Raw genomic sequence first — 16,578 nt, 5'->3', positions numbered from 1 at the left:
TTGAATCAAAAAGAACTGGTATGTTTATCGATGAGAAGAATGGATAAAGAAGCTGTGGTACATATATACAATGGAATATTACTATCCATAAAAAGGAATGAATTTGAGTCAGTTGAGCTGAGGTGGATGAACCTAGAACCTGTTATACAGAATGAAGTAAGTCAGACAAAAAGAAACAATATATACCAATGCATAGATATGGAATCTAGAAAAGTGGTACTGATGACCCTATTTGCAGGTCAGGAATAGAGGTGCAGATATAGAGAACAGACTTATGGACACAGCGAGGGGAAGGAGAGGCTGGGCCAATTGAGAGGGGAGCGTTGAAACACATACAGTATGTGAAACAGCTAGTGGGAAGTTGCTGTAGGTGGCTCAGATGGTAAAGAATCTGCCTGCAGTGTGGGAGACCCAAGTTCAATTCCTGGGTTGGGAAGATCTCCTGGAGAAAGGAATGGCAGCCACTCCAGTGATCTTGCCTGGAGAATCCCATGGATCGAAGAGCCTGGTGGGCTGTGGTTAGTCCATGGGGTCTCAGAGGTGGACACAACTGAGGCACTAAAATTTTCAGGAACTTTGAGCTATCCAATTTATAATAAACTCATCCCATCCACTCCCTATAAGGAAAGAGTCTATGAAAAAGCAAGGAAAAAAACATTATCATTATGGATGTGCAGAGGAAAAGGAGATTTTTGCAACTTATTTGAAGAAAGAAAAATTTTGAAAAGCGTTTACTGTTCTCAATAAAGTACCATAATGTATGACTCCTTTGAAACAAATTCAGAAAACGAATAAAAAAGAAACATTGAGATTAGAAAACAGGAAAATGTGTAAGATAATGAGGTTTTATGTGGGAACCAAAAATGAAATAACAGAAATAAAATTTTCAGTGAAAGTAGTGAAGAAGGGTTAGTAACCTTGGAAAATCAAATCAGTAATGTGGAAGATGAACTTGAGAAATTTGCACAGAATGCAGAGATGGGAAAAAAAAAAAAAAAAAAGGTGAGATGACATTTAAAATCCCCTTAGGATTCAGCTTAAGAATTCTCTATTCTCCTGAGGGTATAATCCAAATAACCAGAAATAAAACGATTATCAAAGGGGCATCAAATTCAATCTTTTAGAATTTGAAAGAGGTGTGTATATGGAAATCTAAAATCATCCTTTCCGAAAAAGTCAATATAAAGGAAACCATACATCAGCCACGGGTGTACACATGTTCCCAATCCTGAATCCCCTTCCCACCTCCCTCCCCATATGGCAAAACCAATACAATATTGTAAAGTAAAAGAGAGAGAGAAAAAAAGTAAACCTCTTGAGGAAAAAAAAAAATAAAGGAAACCATAACTAGATTTGTCTTGTTAAGAGTTTTGAAACAGTTATTAGCAGTGGTGGAGAACTGGATAAAGATAGTCAAAAGGTACAAACTCCCAGTTATAAATAAATGCTAGAGTTGTAATGTACAACATGCTAAATATAATTAGCACTGTTCTATCTTGGACTTCCCTGGTGACTCAGATAGTAAAGAATCTGCCTGCAATGCAGAAGAACTGGGTTTGATCCCTGGGTTGGGAAGATTCCCTGGAAAAGGGCCTGGCAACCCATTGCAGTCTTCATGCCCGGTTAATCCCCATGGAGATTAATCCCTAGAGGAGACTGGCAGGCTACACTCCATGGGGTAGCTAAGAGTCGGACACGACGGAGTGACTAAGCACGTTATATATGAAATTTATTGAAAATAAGCCATGAGTTTTCAAGACAAGGGATTTTTTTTCTATTTTATTAATTTTGTATGTATATTAGATGATAGATATTCATTAAATTATTGTGGTAATTACATCATGATGTATGTAAATCAAATAATTATCCTATACACTGTAAACTTTTAGAGTGCTGTGTGACACATATCTCAATAAAACAGAAAGAAAAAAGAAATACACTGACAAGGGAAAAAAAAAATATAGACTTACAAAGGCAAACTAGTATAATAAGAAAGAATATGAAAAAAAAGTTGAATCAGATGTCTCTTTAGCAAAAATCAAATATCAGAAGAGTGTCTATAGAATTTGGAGATAGAGAAAAAAGAGATCCAATAACTTTATACCAAACCAAAAACTTTTCCTTTGGCTAGGGCAAGAGAAAGAGAGTTTCAGACTTTCAAAGTCTCAAAAAATATGCCAACTAACCCTTGCTCTGCTCAATGTAGACCCACACTCTCACTGTGTGTGTGGATCTCTTCTGCTTTCCAGACAGGAGGGTATTTATATTCATTGTGCTAACCATTGTGCGGACCCTAACCACTCAATGGGGGTGGAACCTCTTGCAGGTTAACGTGCAGTTCATGTGTTTGCTCTGTTCTCGGCACTTTAGAGGCATGGGAGTAAAGCAGGTTGCCTTTCTTAGGAACTCTGAGGATCCAAGCATGGAATCAGAGAGCCTGGGTTTAAATCTTAGCTCTGTTCCCAACCAGAAGTGTTACCTTAGACAAGTTGTGTAAACTGCTTGTCCCTTAGTTACATCACTGTTTACTGGAGGTAATCATAAGCATATGACATGCTAGTGTCCTAAGATTAATGCAATAATACATGCAAGGCAGATAGAATAGCAGGTGGAGTACTGGGAGTTTTGTGCAAGTTATCACTTTTTATTTCAGTTGTAGCTAACAATTGATCACATGGTTCTGGCAATAATTGATAAGTGTTGGGTTCAAGATGGTGGAGTAGAAAAAGACAGACCTCACCTTCTCCGACAGGCACACCAGAACTGAAACTATTTACAGAGCAATTATCCCATGAAAGAGATCTAAAGAGTAGGGCTTGCCTGGTGCCTCAGTGGTAAAGAATCGAACTGCAATGAAGATGTGGGTTTGATCCATTGGTCAGGAATATCCTTTGGAGTAGGAAATGGCAACCCACTCCAGGATTGTTGCCAGGATAATCTTAAGGACAGAGAAGTCTGGCAGGCTTCAGTCCATGGGGTCAGACATGACTAAGCGACTAAACAACAGCAGACAAGATCTTCAGCTAAAGATATGAAGAAGGAAACACAAGACAGGTAGGGAGAGCAGAAATGTGGTATAGTCAAGACCCATACCCCTATATAGGTGACCTGTAAATGAGAGGATAAACACAATTGCGGAGGCTCTTTCCAAGGAGAAAGGAACCCTTCAATTATATAGCTCTATGACCAGGGGGCTAGCATTGCTGGGCCCTCTAGGCCTTTTCCTACATAAGGCCAGTTTTCAAAGATTGAGAAACATCATCAATCTACCAAATACATAGAAATAGAAACAGTGAATTAAGGAAAATGAGGTGACAGAGAAATATGTTCCAAGCTTTGGAATAAGATAAAACCTCAAAGAACTAACTTAGAGATAAGCAATATGTTCAATAAATAGTTTAAGGAAATGATCATAAAGTTGCTCATAGAACTAAGGAGGAGAATGGATGAACAGAGTTAAGAAGTTAGAAGTTTTTCACAAAGTTAGAAAATATAAAGAAGAACCAAACAGAAGTACACAATTGTTGCTGTTTAGTCACTAAGTCGTGTCTTTGTGACCCCACAGACTGTAGCCTGCCACTCTCCTCTGTTATGAGATTTCCCAGGCAAGTATAGTGGAGTGGGTTGCCATTTGCTTCTTTGTACTGTATTTAGGAAGAATGTAATATTTAAAGATACATTAGAAGGACTCAACAGTTAATTAAATGATACAGAGTAGTGGAAATCACTGAAGCTGAATAGAAAAAAGGAAACAAAAATGAAAACAGTTTAAGAAACTTCTGTAACCACATCAAGTGTAGTAAATTTTACATTACAGGAGTCTCATAAGGAAAGAGAGAAAAAGGGGAAAATAACATATTTGAAAACATAATAGTTGAAAATTTTCTTAGCCTGAGAAGCAGATAGACATAAACGTCCTGGAAGCACAGAGTCTCAAACAAGATCAACCCAATGAAGACCACAGCAACACACATCATAAATAAAAATGGCAGAAATTTAAAATAAAGCAAATATTAAAAGCAGCAGGGAAAATCACCAATTTACACGCAAGAGAACTCCCATAAAGATATCAGCTAAATTTTCAGCAGAAACTATAGGCCAGAAAGGAGTGGCCTGATACATTTAAGGTGATTAAAGGGAAAAGTCTACAGTCAAGAATATTCTACCCAGCAAGGCTTTTACTTAAATGTGAAAAAGAGATCAAAAGTTTTACATACCATTAAAAGCTAGGGAGTTCAGCACCTGGAAACCAGCTTTATAAGAATTTTTCAAGAGATTTCTCTTCATGTAAAGGAAAGGACAAATTAGAGATATGAAAATTAAGACAGGAAAAAATCTCATTAGTAAAAGCAAATACATAGTAAAGGTTTTAGATCAACCACTTATAAAACTAGTAGGAAATTTAAAAGATAAAAGTAGTAAAATCATCTATAGCCACAGTAAGAAGTTAAGGGATTCACAAAACAAAAAGATGTAAAATATAATGTCAAAAACAATAAACATGTGAGGGGAGAAACATGCAGGGTTATTAAAATGTGTTCAAACTTAAGACATTAGCATCTTGAAACAACCATATGTGGTAGTGTATATATCCTCATCCTGTACATTCGAAATGTATAGAAGTAGTGAATCACTGTGCTGTGTATCTGGGCTTCCCCTATAGCTCAGCTGGTAAAGAATCCTCCTGCAATGCAGGAGACCCCCTGGAGACAAGAAGATCCCCTGGAGATGGGAGAGGCTACCAACTCCAGTGTTCTTGGGCTTCCCTGGAGGCTCAGACAGAAAAGAATCTGCCTGCAATGTGGGAAACCTGGGTTTGATCCCTGGGTTGGGAAGATCCCCTGAAGTAGGGCATGGCAGTCCATTCCAGTAATTTTGCCTGGGGAATTCCCATGGAGAGAGGAGCCTGACAGACTACAGTCCATGGGATCACAGAGTTGGACATAACTGAAGCAACTTAGCATGCACAAACATGCACACAGTGTTAGTTCCTTAGTTTTGACAAACATACCATGGTGATGTTAAGATGTTAGCTTAGGGAAAGATTAGATGAGGGATGTATGGAAACTGTCCCCTAGCTGCATTTTTCTGTAAATCTAAGTGTTCCTATATAAAATAAACAAATATGGTTTAGAAAAAGAGTCATGTTTTTAACCCTCCTTAAACTGGTATTGAATGGAGCAACATAATGGCAATGTGATTCCTAAAGTACTTGAGAAGAAATATTAATGTTTGAATGTTCCTCATTTTAAACTATAAGGAAAAAGTGAGTGACATATTCAGCCTTTATTTATACAACATTTTTCTAGAATCTATGATTTGCTAAAAATATGTCCTTTTCATTATAGGGGACTGGAATGCAAAGGTAGAAAGTCAAGAGTTACCTGGAGTAACAGGCAAATTTGGCCTTGGAGTGCAAAACAAAGCAGGGCAGAGGCTAACAGAGTTTTACCAAGAGAACACACTGGTCATACAAAACACCCTCTTCCAACAACACAAGAGAAGACTCTACACATGGACATCACCAGATGGTCAACACCAAAATCAGATTGATTATATTCTTTGCAGCCAAAGATGGAGAAGCTCTATACAGTGAGCAAAAACAAAACCAGGAGCTGACTGTGGCTTATGAAATTCTTACTGCCAAATTCAGACTTAGGTTGAAGAAAGTGGAGAAAACCACTAGACCATTTAGGTATGACCTAAGTCAAATCCCTTATGATTATACAGTGGAAGTGACAAATAGATTCCAGGGGTTAGATCTGATAGAGTGCCTGAAGAACTATGGACAGAGGTTTGTAATATTGTACAGGAGGCAGTGATCAAGACCAACTCCAAGACAAAAAAATGAAAAAAGGCTAAATGGTTATATGAGGAGGCCTTACAAATAACTAAGAAAAGAAGAGAAGCTCCTATACTTGAGATCTAATCTTAATGCATTATGGTCAGAAAAGACGCTTGGAATGATTTCGATTTTTTTGAATTTATCAAGGGAGGCTGAACAACACGCTTCTGAATAACCAACAAATCACAAAAGAAATAAAAAAAGAAATCAAAATATGCATAGAAACAAATGAAAATGAAAACACAACAACCCAAAACCTGTGGGAAACTATAAAAGCAGTGCTAAGAGGAAAGTTCATAGCAATACAGGCATACCTCAAAAAACAAAAAACAAGTCAAATAAATAACCTAACTCTACACCTAAAGCAACTAGAAAAGGAAGAAATGGAGAACCCCAGAGTTAGTAGAAGGAAAGAAATCTTAAAAATTAGGGCAGAAATAAATGCAAAATAAAGAAAGGAGACCATAGCAAAAATCAATAAAACCAAAAGCTGGTTCTTTGAAAGGATAAATAAAATTGACAAACCATTAGCCGGACTCATCAAGAAACAAAGGGAGAAAAATCAAATCAATAAAATTAGAAGTGAAAATGGAGAGATCACAACAGACAACACAGAAATACAAAGGATCATAAGAGATTACTATCAGCAATTATATGCCAATAAAATGGACAACGTGGAAGAAATGGACAAATTCTTAGAAAAGTACAACTTTCCAAAACTGAACCAGGAAGAAATAGAAAATCTTAACAGACCCATCACAAGCACAGAAATTGAAACTGTAATCAGAAATCTTCCAGCAAACAAAAGCTCAGGTCCAGACAGCTTCACAGCTGAATTCTACCAAAAATTTAGAGAAGAGCTAACACCTATCCTACTCAAACTCTTCCAGAAAATTGCAGAGGAAGGTCAACTTCCAAACTCATTCTATGAGGCCACCATCACCCTAATACCAAAACCTGACAAAGATGCCACAAAAAAAGAAAACTACAGGCCAATATCACTGATGAACATAGATGCAAAAATCCTCAACAAAATTCTAGCAATCAGAATCCAACAATGTATTAAAAAGATCATACACCATGACCAAGTGGCCTTTATCCCAGGGATGCAAGGATTCTTCAATATCCGCAAATCAATCAATGTAATTCACCACATTAACAAATTGAAAAATAAAAGCCATATGATTATCTCAATAGATGCAGAGAAAGCCTTTGACAAAATTCAACATCCATTTATGATAAAAACTCTCTAGAAGGCAGGAAAAGAAGGAATATACCTCAACATAATAAAAGCTATATATGACAAACCCACAGCAAACATTATCCTCAATGGTGAAAAATTGAAAGCATTTCCTCTAAAGTCAGGAACAAGACAAGGGTGTCCACTTTCACCGCTACTATTTGACATAGTTCAGGGAGCTTTGGCCACAGCAATCACAGCAGAAAAAGAAATAAAAGGAATCCAAATTGGAAAGGAAGAAGTAAAACTCTCACTGTTTGCAGATGACATGATCCTCTACATAGAAAACCCTAAAGACTCCACCAGATATTACTAGAGCTCATCAATGAATATAGTAAAGTTGCAGGATATAAAATCAACACACAGAAATCCCTTGCAGTCCTATACACTAATAATGAGAAAGTAGAAAAAGAAATTAAGGAAACAATTCCATTCACCATTGCAACGAAAAGAATAAAATACTTAGGAATATATCTACCTAAAGAAACTAAACACCTATATATAGAAAACTATAAAACACTGATGAAAGAAATCAAAGAGGACACTAATAGATGGAGAAATATACCATGTTCATGGATCAGAAGAATCAATATAGTGAAAATGAATATACTAGCCAAAGCAATTTACAGATTCAATGCAATCCTTATCAAGCTACCAGCGGTATTTTTCACAGAACTAGAACAAATAATATCAAGATTTGTATGGAAATACAAAAATACCTCGAATAGCCAAAGCAACCTTGAGAAAGAAGAATGGAACTGGAGGAATCAACCTGCCTGACTTCAGGCTCTACTACAAAGCCACAGTCATCAAGACAGTATGGTACTGGCACAAAGACAGAAATATAGATCAGTGGAACAAAATAGAAAGCCCAGAGATAAATCCACACACATATGGACACCTTATCTTCGACAAAGGAGGCAAGAATATACAATGGATTAAAGACAATCTCTTTAACAAGTGGTGCTGGGAAAACTGGTCAACCACTTGTGAAAGAATGAAACTAGATCACTCTCTAACACCACACACAAAAATAAACTCAAAATGGATTAAAGATCTACATGTAAGACCAGAAACTATAAAACTCCTAGAGGAGAACATAGGCAAAATACTCTCTGACATAAATCACAGCAGGATCCTCTATGATCCACCTCCCAGAATTCTGGAAATAAAAGCAAAAATAAACAAATGGGACCTAATTAAAGTTAAAAACTTCTGCACAACAAAGGAAAATATAAGCAAGGTGAAAAGACAGCCTTCTGAATGGGAGAAAATAATAGCAAATGAAGCAACTGACAAACAACTAATCTCAAAAATATACAAGCAACTTATGCAGCTCAATTCCAGAAAAATAAACGACCCAATCAAAACATGGGCCAAAGAACTAAATAGACATTTCTCCAAAGAAGACATACAGATGGCTAACAAACACATGAAAAGATGCTCAACATCACTCATTATTAGAGAAATGCAAATCAAGACCACAATGAGGTACCACTTCACACCAGTCAGAATGGCTGTGATCCAAAAGTCTGCAAGCAATAAATGCTGGAGAGGGTGTGGAGAAAAGGGAACCCTCTTGCACTGTTGGTGGGAATGCAAACTAGTACAGCCACTATGGAAAACAGTGTGGAGATTCCTTAAAAATTGCAAATAGAACTGCCTTATGACCCAGCAATCTCACTGCTGGGCATACACACCGAGGAAACCAGAATAGAAAAAGACACATGCACCCCAATGTTCATTGCAGCACTGTTTATAATAGCCAGCACATGGAAACAACCTATATGTCCATCAGCAGATGAATGGATAAGAAAGCTGTGGTACATATACACAATGGAGTATTACTCAGCCATCAAAAAGAATACATCTGAATCAGTTCTAATGATGTGGATGAAACTGGAGCCGATTATACAGAGTGAAGTAAGCCAGAAAGAAAAACACCAATACATTTTACTAACACATATATATGGAATTTAGAAAGATGGTAATGATGACCCTGTATGCGAGACAGCAAAAGAGACACAGATGTGTAGAGCAGACTTTTGGACTCAGAGGGAGAGGGTGGGATGATTTGGGAGAATGGCATTGAAACATGTATACTATCATGTAAGAAACGAATCACCAATCTATGATGCAGGATACAGGATGCTTGGGGCTGGTGCACAGGGATGATCCAGAGAGATGATATGGGGTGGGAGGTGGGAGGTGGGAGGGGGGTTCATGTTTGGGAACTCATGTACACCTGTGGTGGATTCATGCCAATGTATGGCAAAACCAATACAGTATTGTAAAGTAAAAAATAAATAAATAAAAAAAAATAAAAATAATTAAAAAATAAAATTAAAAAAAAAAAAGAAAAGAAGAGAAGCTAAAGTCAAAGGAGAAAAGGAAAGATATACCCATTTGAATGCAGAGTTTCAAAGAATAACAAGGAGAGATAAGAAAGCCTTCCTCAGTGATCACTGCAAAGAAATAGAAGAAAACAATAGAATGGGAAAGACTAGTGATCTCTTCAAGAAAGTTAGAAATACCAGGGGAACATTTCATGCAAAGATGGGCTTGATAAAGGACATAAATGGTATGGATGTAACAGAAGCAAAAGATATTAAGATGAGATGGCAAGAATACACAGAAGAAGTATACAAAAGATCTTAATGACCCATATAAACCGTGATGGTGTGATCACTCACCAAGAGCCAGACATTCCAGAATGAGAAGTCAAGTGGGCCTTAGGAAGCATCACTACAAACAAAGCTAGTAGAGCTGATGGAATTCCAGTTGAGCTATTTCAAATCCTGAAAGATGATGCTGTGAAAGTGCTGCACTCAATATGCCAGCAAATTTGGAAAACTCAGCATAGACCACAGGACTGGAAAAGGTCAGTTTTTATTCCAGTCCCAAAGAAAGGCAATGCCAAGGAATGCTCAAACTACCACACAATTGCACTCATCTCACATGACAGCAATATAATGCTCAAAATTATCCAAGCCAGGCTTCAACAGTATGTGAACCAAGAACTTCCAGATGTTCAAGCTGGGTTCATAAAAGGCAGAGGAACCAGAGGTCAGATTGCCAACATCCTTCAGATCATTGAAAAAGCAAGAAAGTTCCAATAAAACATCTAGTACTGCTTTATTGACTCTGCCAAAGCCTTTGACTGTGTGGATCACAATAAACTGTGGGAAATTCTTCAAGAGATGGGAATACCAGAGCATCTGACCTGCTTCCTGAGAAATCTGTATGCAGGCCAAGAAACAACAGTTAGAACTGGACATCGAACAACAAATTGTTTCCAAATCGGGAAGGGAGTACGTCAAGGCTGTATGTATTTCACCCTGATTATTTAACTTATATGCAGAGTACATCATGTAAAATGCCAGGTTGGATGATGCACTAGCTGGAATCTAGATTGCAGGGAGAGAGAGCAATAACCTCAGATATGCAAATGACACCTCCCTTATGGCAGGAAGTGAAGAAGTACTGAAGAACCTCTTGATGAAAATGAAAGAGGAGAGTGAAAAAGTTGGCTTAAAGCTCAACATTCACAAAACTAAGATCATGGCATCTAGTCTCATCACTTCATGGGAAATAGATGGGGAAACAATGGAAACAGTGAGAGGTTATATTTTTTTGGACTTCAAAATCACTGCAGATGGTGATTGCAGCCATGAAATTAAAACACTTGCTCCTTTGAAGAAAAGCTATGACCAACCAAACAGCATATTGAAAAGCAGAGACACTTACTTTGGCAAGAAAGTTCTGTCTAATAAGCTATGGTTTTTCCAGTAGTCACGTATGCATGTGAGAATTGGACTGTAAAGAAAGCTGAGCACCTAAGAATTGATGCTTTTGAACAGTGGTGTTGGAGAAGACTCTTGAGAGTCCCTTGGACTGCAAGGAGATCCACCCAGTCCATCCTAAGGGAAATCAGTCCTGAATATTCATTGGAAGGACTGATGTTGAAGCTGAAGCTCCAATACTTTGCCACCTGATGCAAATAACTGACTCATTTTGAAAGACCCTGATGCTGGGAAAGATTGAAGGCAGGAGGAGAAGGGGATGGCAGAGGATGAGATGGTTGGATGGCATCACCAACTCAATGGACATGAGTTTAGATAAACTCCGGGAGTTGCTGATGAACAGGGAGCCCAGCATGCTGCAGTCAATGGGGTCGCAAAGTGTTGGACATGACTGAACGACTGAACTGAACTGATGATTTGTAATGTGTTATCTATTCTTTAAAATTTGCATATATAGCTTAAGCTTAATTTTACAAAAATGAACTAGTCACTGCTGGGTTGTTAGAATTGCTATACTCTTTACTCATCATTTTTATATAAATTATTTAATAACAAAAATATTGTGCATAAAGAATAATGTAAAGAACATACTTATAGTTTAACTGAATTTAAACAAGGAATATTCTCATAGTAGTTGAAATTCTTTGTGTCTGATTTATTTCTCTACTTTCATCCTAGAGGAGCCACTGTTTTGAATTTTTTATTTATAATATTCTTGCTTTTCTTAATGGTTTTATTCCACATATTCAATATATTGGTTAGTTTAAATGTTTATGAAGTTAGTATTAATGACATCATATTGCAGAAAATCTCCTGCAACTTGCTGTTTTCATTCTATTTTTTGTGATATCCATATCCAAGAAAATAGCTGAAAGGCATTTATTTTTAGTGCTAAACAGTCTCATATAAATAGAATCCAATATTATTCATCTTTCCTGTTATTGGTTTCAGTTATGTGCTAACACAAATAAATAGGCTGTGAACATTCTTATAAATGTTCCAGGGAGCAAATCTTCAAGTTTGTCTAGGGCAGTAATGTTCATTGTTGACTCAGACTTAACCTCAGAGTGTCCGATTTATTTAGCCTGCGGATGGCCTGGAATCAGTATTTGATGCATCTCCAGGTATTAAAATCCCAGTTCATTGTTATGCACAGGCAGATTCAAATTTCTGTCTGCCTCAGATTTTTAAGAGGAAAAATTGGGGTGAAAACAATCCCTTCTTCATTGGATTAGCATAATTTACCTATAAGTAAAATGGAGTCCAGAGAAGGCAGTGGCACCCCACTCCAGTATTCTTGCCTGGAGAATTCCATGGATGGAGGGGCCTGGTGGGCTGCAGTCCATGGGGTTGCAAAGAGGCTGACATGACTGAGCAACTTCACTTTCACTTTTATGCATTGGAGAAAGAAATGGCAACCCACTCCAGTGTTCTCATCTGGAGAATCCCAGGGACGGGGGAGCCTGGTGAGCTGCCATCTATGGGGTCACACAGAGTTGGACACTACTGAAGCAACTTAGCAGTAGCAAAATAGAGTCATGATCAGCACTCAATAAACATTAGCTATTACTATAAAGTTACATTTTTCTCTTCAATGTGCTAAAAATTGCTCCCAAATGGTTTTTGAGGCATAATTCACATACAATAAAATAGGCAGATGACTATTGATACTTCAGTTCAGTTCAGTTCAGTCGCTCAGTCGTGTCCGACTCTTTGCGACCCCATGAATTGCAGCATGCCAGGCCTCCCTGTCCATCAGCATCTCCCGGAGTTCACTCAAACTCACATCCATCGAGTCGGTGATGCCATCCAGCCATCTCATCCTCTGTCATCTCCTTTTCTTCATGCCCTCAATCTCTCCCAGCATCAGAGTCTTTTCCAATGAGTCAACTCTTCACATGAGGTGGCCAAAGTACTAAAGTTTCAGCTTTAGCATCAGTCCTTTCAATGAACACCCAGGGCTGATCTCCTTTAGGATGGACTGGTTGGATCTCCTTGCAGTCCAAGGGACTCTCAAGAGTCTTCTCCAACACCACAGTTCAAAAGCATCAATTCCTTGGCACTCAGCTTTTTTTATGGTCCAGCTCTCAAATCCATACATGACTAGTAGAAAAACCATAGCTTTGCCTAAATGGAGTTTTCTTAGAAAAGTGATGACCTTTGTCCCTCTGTAGAGTGAGTTTTAGACACTTGGAAGAATTTCTAGAGAATTACATTTAAAAATGTTAAAACATTAAGCACAGTTCCAGGTGTGTTTCAGATGACTGGAAAAGTTGTTTTTCTTCTTTCCTTCTCAATTCAATTTCTATGCCTTCCACGTCTTCCTCTCTCATCTGTTTATTGGAAACCATAACTCTTCTGAATGATCAAATTTTACTTACAGATATGTATTCTGTCTTTGATCTTGTCACTTTTCTAAAAGTTTTATCTCCTATAGTAGATTTCAGATTCCTTGAGATCTGGGTTTATAGTTTTCATCTTTCTAATTATCATATCAACTGGCACATTGTCTTGCATATAATTGCATTGTGTTTAATAAGTATTCTTGAATGGATCTGAAATGAAGAATGTGTTTGATTTAATGACTCTTGAATTTACATAATTTTCTGATAACCAGACTCAAATCAAATTCAAATCACACAAAATTAAACAAATAGAAAATCTAACAGTAACAAAATTTGGTTGAGGTGCACCCCCATTTTCACTTCAAATCAACTTTAGTTGAGTGTAAGCATAAATTATCTCCTAAAAATTGTCATTCATTCTTCTTACCCTGAAATTACACCTAACTTTCCTGATTTGAAATGCTAGATTTGGAATCTCAAAAGCATCAAAACACAGAGCTGATAATTTAGTAGAGGTTATTTGCAGTGTGGAGTTAGATTTTCAACCCTGGAACTGATATGGACTGTGAACTCCCTATGTACTCATGTTAGGCAGAGTGAGAGACGAAAGATCTCTCAGCTGTTGCTGATTTTGAGAGTCTTGGAATTAGTTAGGAAGATCAATATGAAGGTGGGAGAATCAGAGTTTTGGGATTGACTAACGCAATTTTTGCTCACTATGTGACCAAGGACTTGTAACTTACTTCTCTGTTATGATCCCATCCTACCTTTATTAAAACTCCTGCATAATGCTTAATTAAAGTTTCTGGTGATCTGAATACAAAACGTGGATAATGGTAATTACCACAAACTATTTCTGGTCATGCATTTATTAAATTCTTTTTATATATCAATCACTAAATAAGCCATCATTAAATGATAACCTTTAGAAAACAACTGTTTATGAAAAAAATAAGCTGTGAAAAATGGGGTAAATGTGACTTCGGCCAAATGATGCATATTGTTCTGACCTGGATACATATATTGATATTTGAGAATGAGAACAGCAGGCCGAAATAGAGAAAGCACGATTCTTTTAATCAGCAGAAGGAAATATTTGAGGTGAATGAGAATTCACCTTAGTAATCTGTTTGAGGAAGTCTCAGAAGACTAGAAAGGGTGGGAACAGGTGAAGTTTGAAGACTAATAATATTAGTAATAATAATATGATAAAAAACTACTAATATACGCTTCACATCTTTCAATGAATTATCTGTCATAGTATATTTTCTCTCCAATGTCCTTATTTTTCTAACTTAAGTGGACAACCCAAATCTTGGAGCTTTGTCTAACTACTCTTTCATGGATGTCTCTGGCCATTTTCTCACTTTATCTGGCTTCTGCCAGTATTTGAAGTGTGATGTTTTCCTTTGAGGAAAATAAAACTAAATCCATTAAATTCTGCTCAGGAATCAGCTTTCTTCATGGAGAGTTCATCTTTCTTTAAAATGAACACTCTGCCTAGCTATACTTAAATAGTGGGCTTTGTAAAAAATTAATGTTGCATAGGTGTTTACTACATATAAATGGTTTATTCTTTTTCCTTAATAGATCATGGGGCATGAAATTTTAAGCCCAGAGAGAGTATTAAAAATTATTTATGTGTTATACCTATCTTTTTGCAAGCTATATCTAAACATATTTTAAGTTTTATATACATATTAGTTCTACTAAATATGTACATATATTTAACTTAGAATTAATATACCATATAGCCATAGATTTTCTTTGCTAAACCTCAGTGAACCATTACAAATTTGAAAAAGAAATTATAAGCAAATCCAGCTTATAAAAAAAATACCTAGTAGTGATGCTGAGATTGCAATGAAGTAATCCATTAATATGTTGCTGATGAGAATCTAAATTGAAGCAACTTTTCTGGGCAATATATAAAATCTATCAAGCGTTTTAATAATGTTATTTAGCATTGTTCTATTAATATTAATATCCTTAAAAACAAAGCAATATTTGTTGTTGTTGTTGTTTAGTCATGTCCAATTCTTTTGCAGTCCTTGGACTACAGCCCACCTGGCTCCTCTGTCCAAGGAATTTCCAAGCAAGAATACTAGAGTGGATTGCCATTTACTTCTCCAGGGAATTTTCCTGACCCAGGGATTGAACCCACATCTCTTGCACTGGTAGACTTATTTTTTTTTATCACTAAGCCACCAGAGAAGCCCAGAAAGGGATATTAGGAGATGGCTATTTAGAGATTCATTATTCAGAAATGGATATGGAGATCAATAGAGCTAAATTTATCAAAGAAAATTATAGAATGATGAAAGTTCACTAAAATCTTAAATACCTAACAAAAGGTGAATGATTAAACACATATTTTAGTCATATGAAGCAATAATGGGCCAGAGAAAAAACTCTTGCTTTCAAAACTATTTCATGACAGGGATTTCAATGAATAAAACATGTCAAAAATAAAATTTTGATTTTGCCATATGTGCGTGCCAGTGTACATGTAATTGTTTATATAAGCACAGTGTTAAAAGGGGATTACTACTGTCTCCATTGAACTCAGTCATCAAAAAGACAATAACCCAGTAATATGCTATGAATACTCTCATATTCCAAAGTATGGTGCCACACTTTGTATGTGCAGCCTTGAAATTAAAAGACACTTGCTCCTTAGAAGAAAAGTCATGAACAACCTAGACAGCATATTAAAAAGCAGAGACATTACTTGGCCAAAGCTATGGTTTTTCCAGTAGTCATGTATGAATGTGAGAGGTGGATTATAAAGAGAGCTGAGCACCGAATAACTGATGCTTTTGAACTGTGGTATTGGAGAAGACTCTTGAGAGTCCCTTGGATGGCAAAGAGATCCAACCAGTCCATTCTAAAGGAAATTAGCCCTGAATATTCATTGGAAGGACTGATAAGGAAGCTGAAACTCCAATACTTTTGCCACCTGATGTGAAGAACCAACTCATTGGAAAAGACCCTGATGCTGGGAAAGACTGATGGCAGGAGGAGAAGGGGATGACAGAGGATGAGATGGTTCGATAGCATCACTGACTCCATGCACATGAGTTTGAGTAAATTCCAGGAGGTGGTGATGGACATGGAAGCCTGGCATGCTGCAGTAAATGGGGTTGCAGAGAGTTGGACACGATTGAGTGACTGAATTGAACTGAGTTGCTTAGTCGTGTCCGACACTGTAGCTGATCGGGCTCCTCTGTCCATGGGATTTTCCAGGCAAGAGTATTGGAGTGGGTTTCCATTTCCTACTCCAGGAAATCTTTTTTCTTCCTGACCTAGAGATAGAACCTGCATTTCCTATATCTCCTGCTTTGG

Source organism: Capricornis sumatraensis, chromosome 8 (assembly GCF_032405125.1).
Source record: "Capricornis sumatraensis isolate serow.1 chromosome 8, serow.2, whole genome shotgun sequence".
NCBI lineage: Eukaryota > Metazoa > Chordata > Mammalia > Artiodactyla > Bovidae > Capricornis > Capricornis sumatraensis.
This window is presented reverse-complemented; position numbering follows the sequence as displayed.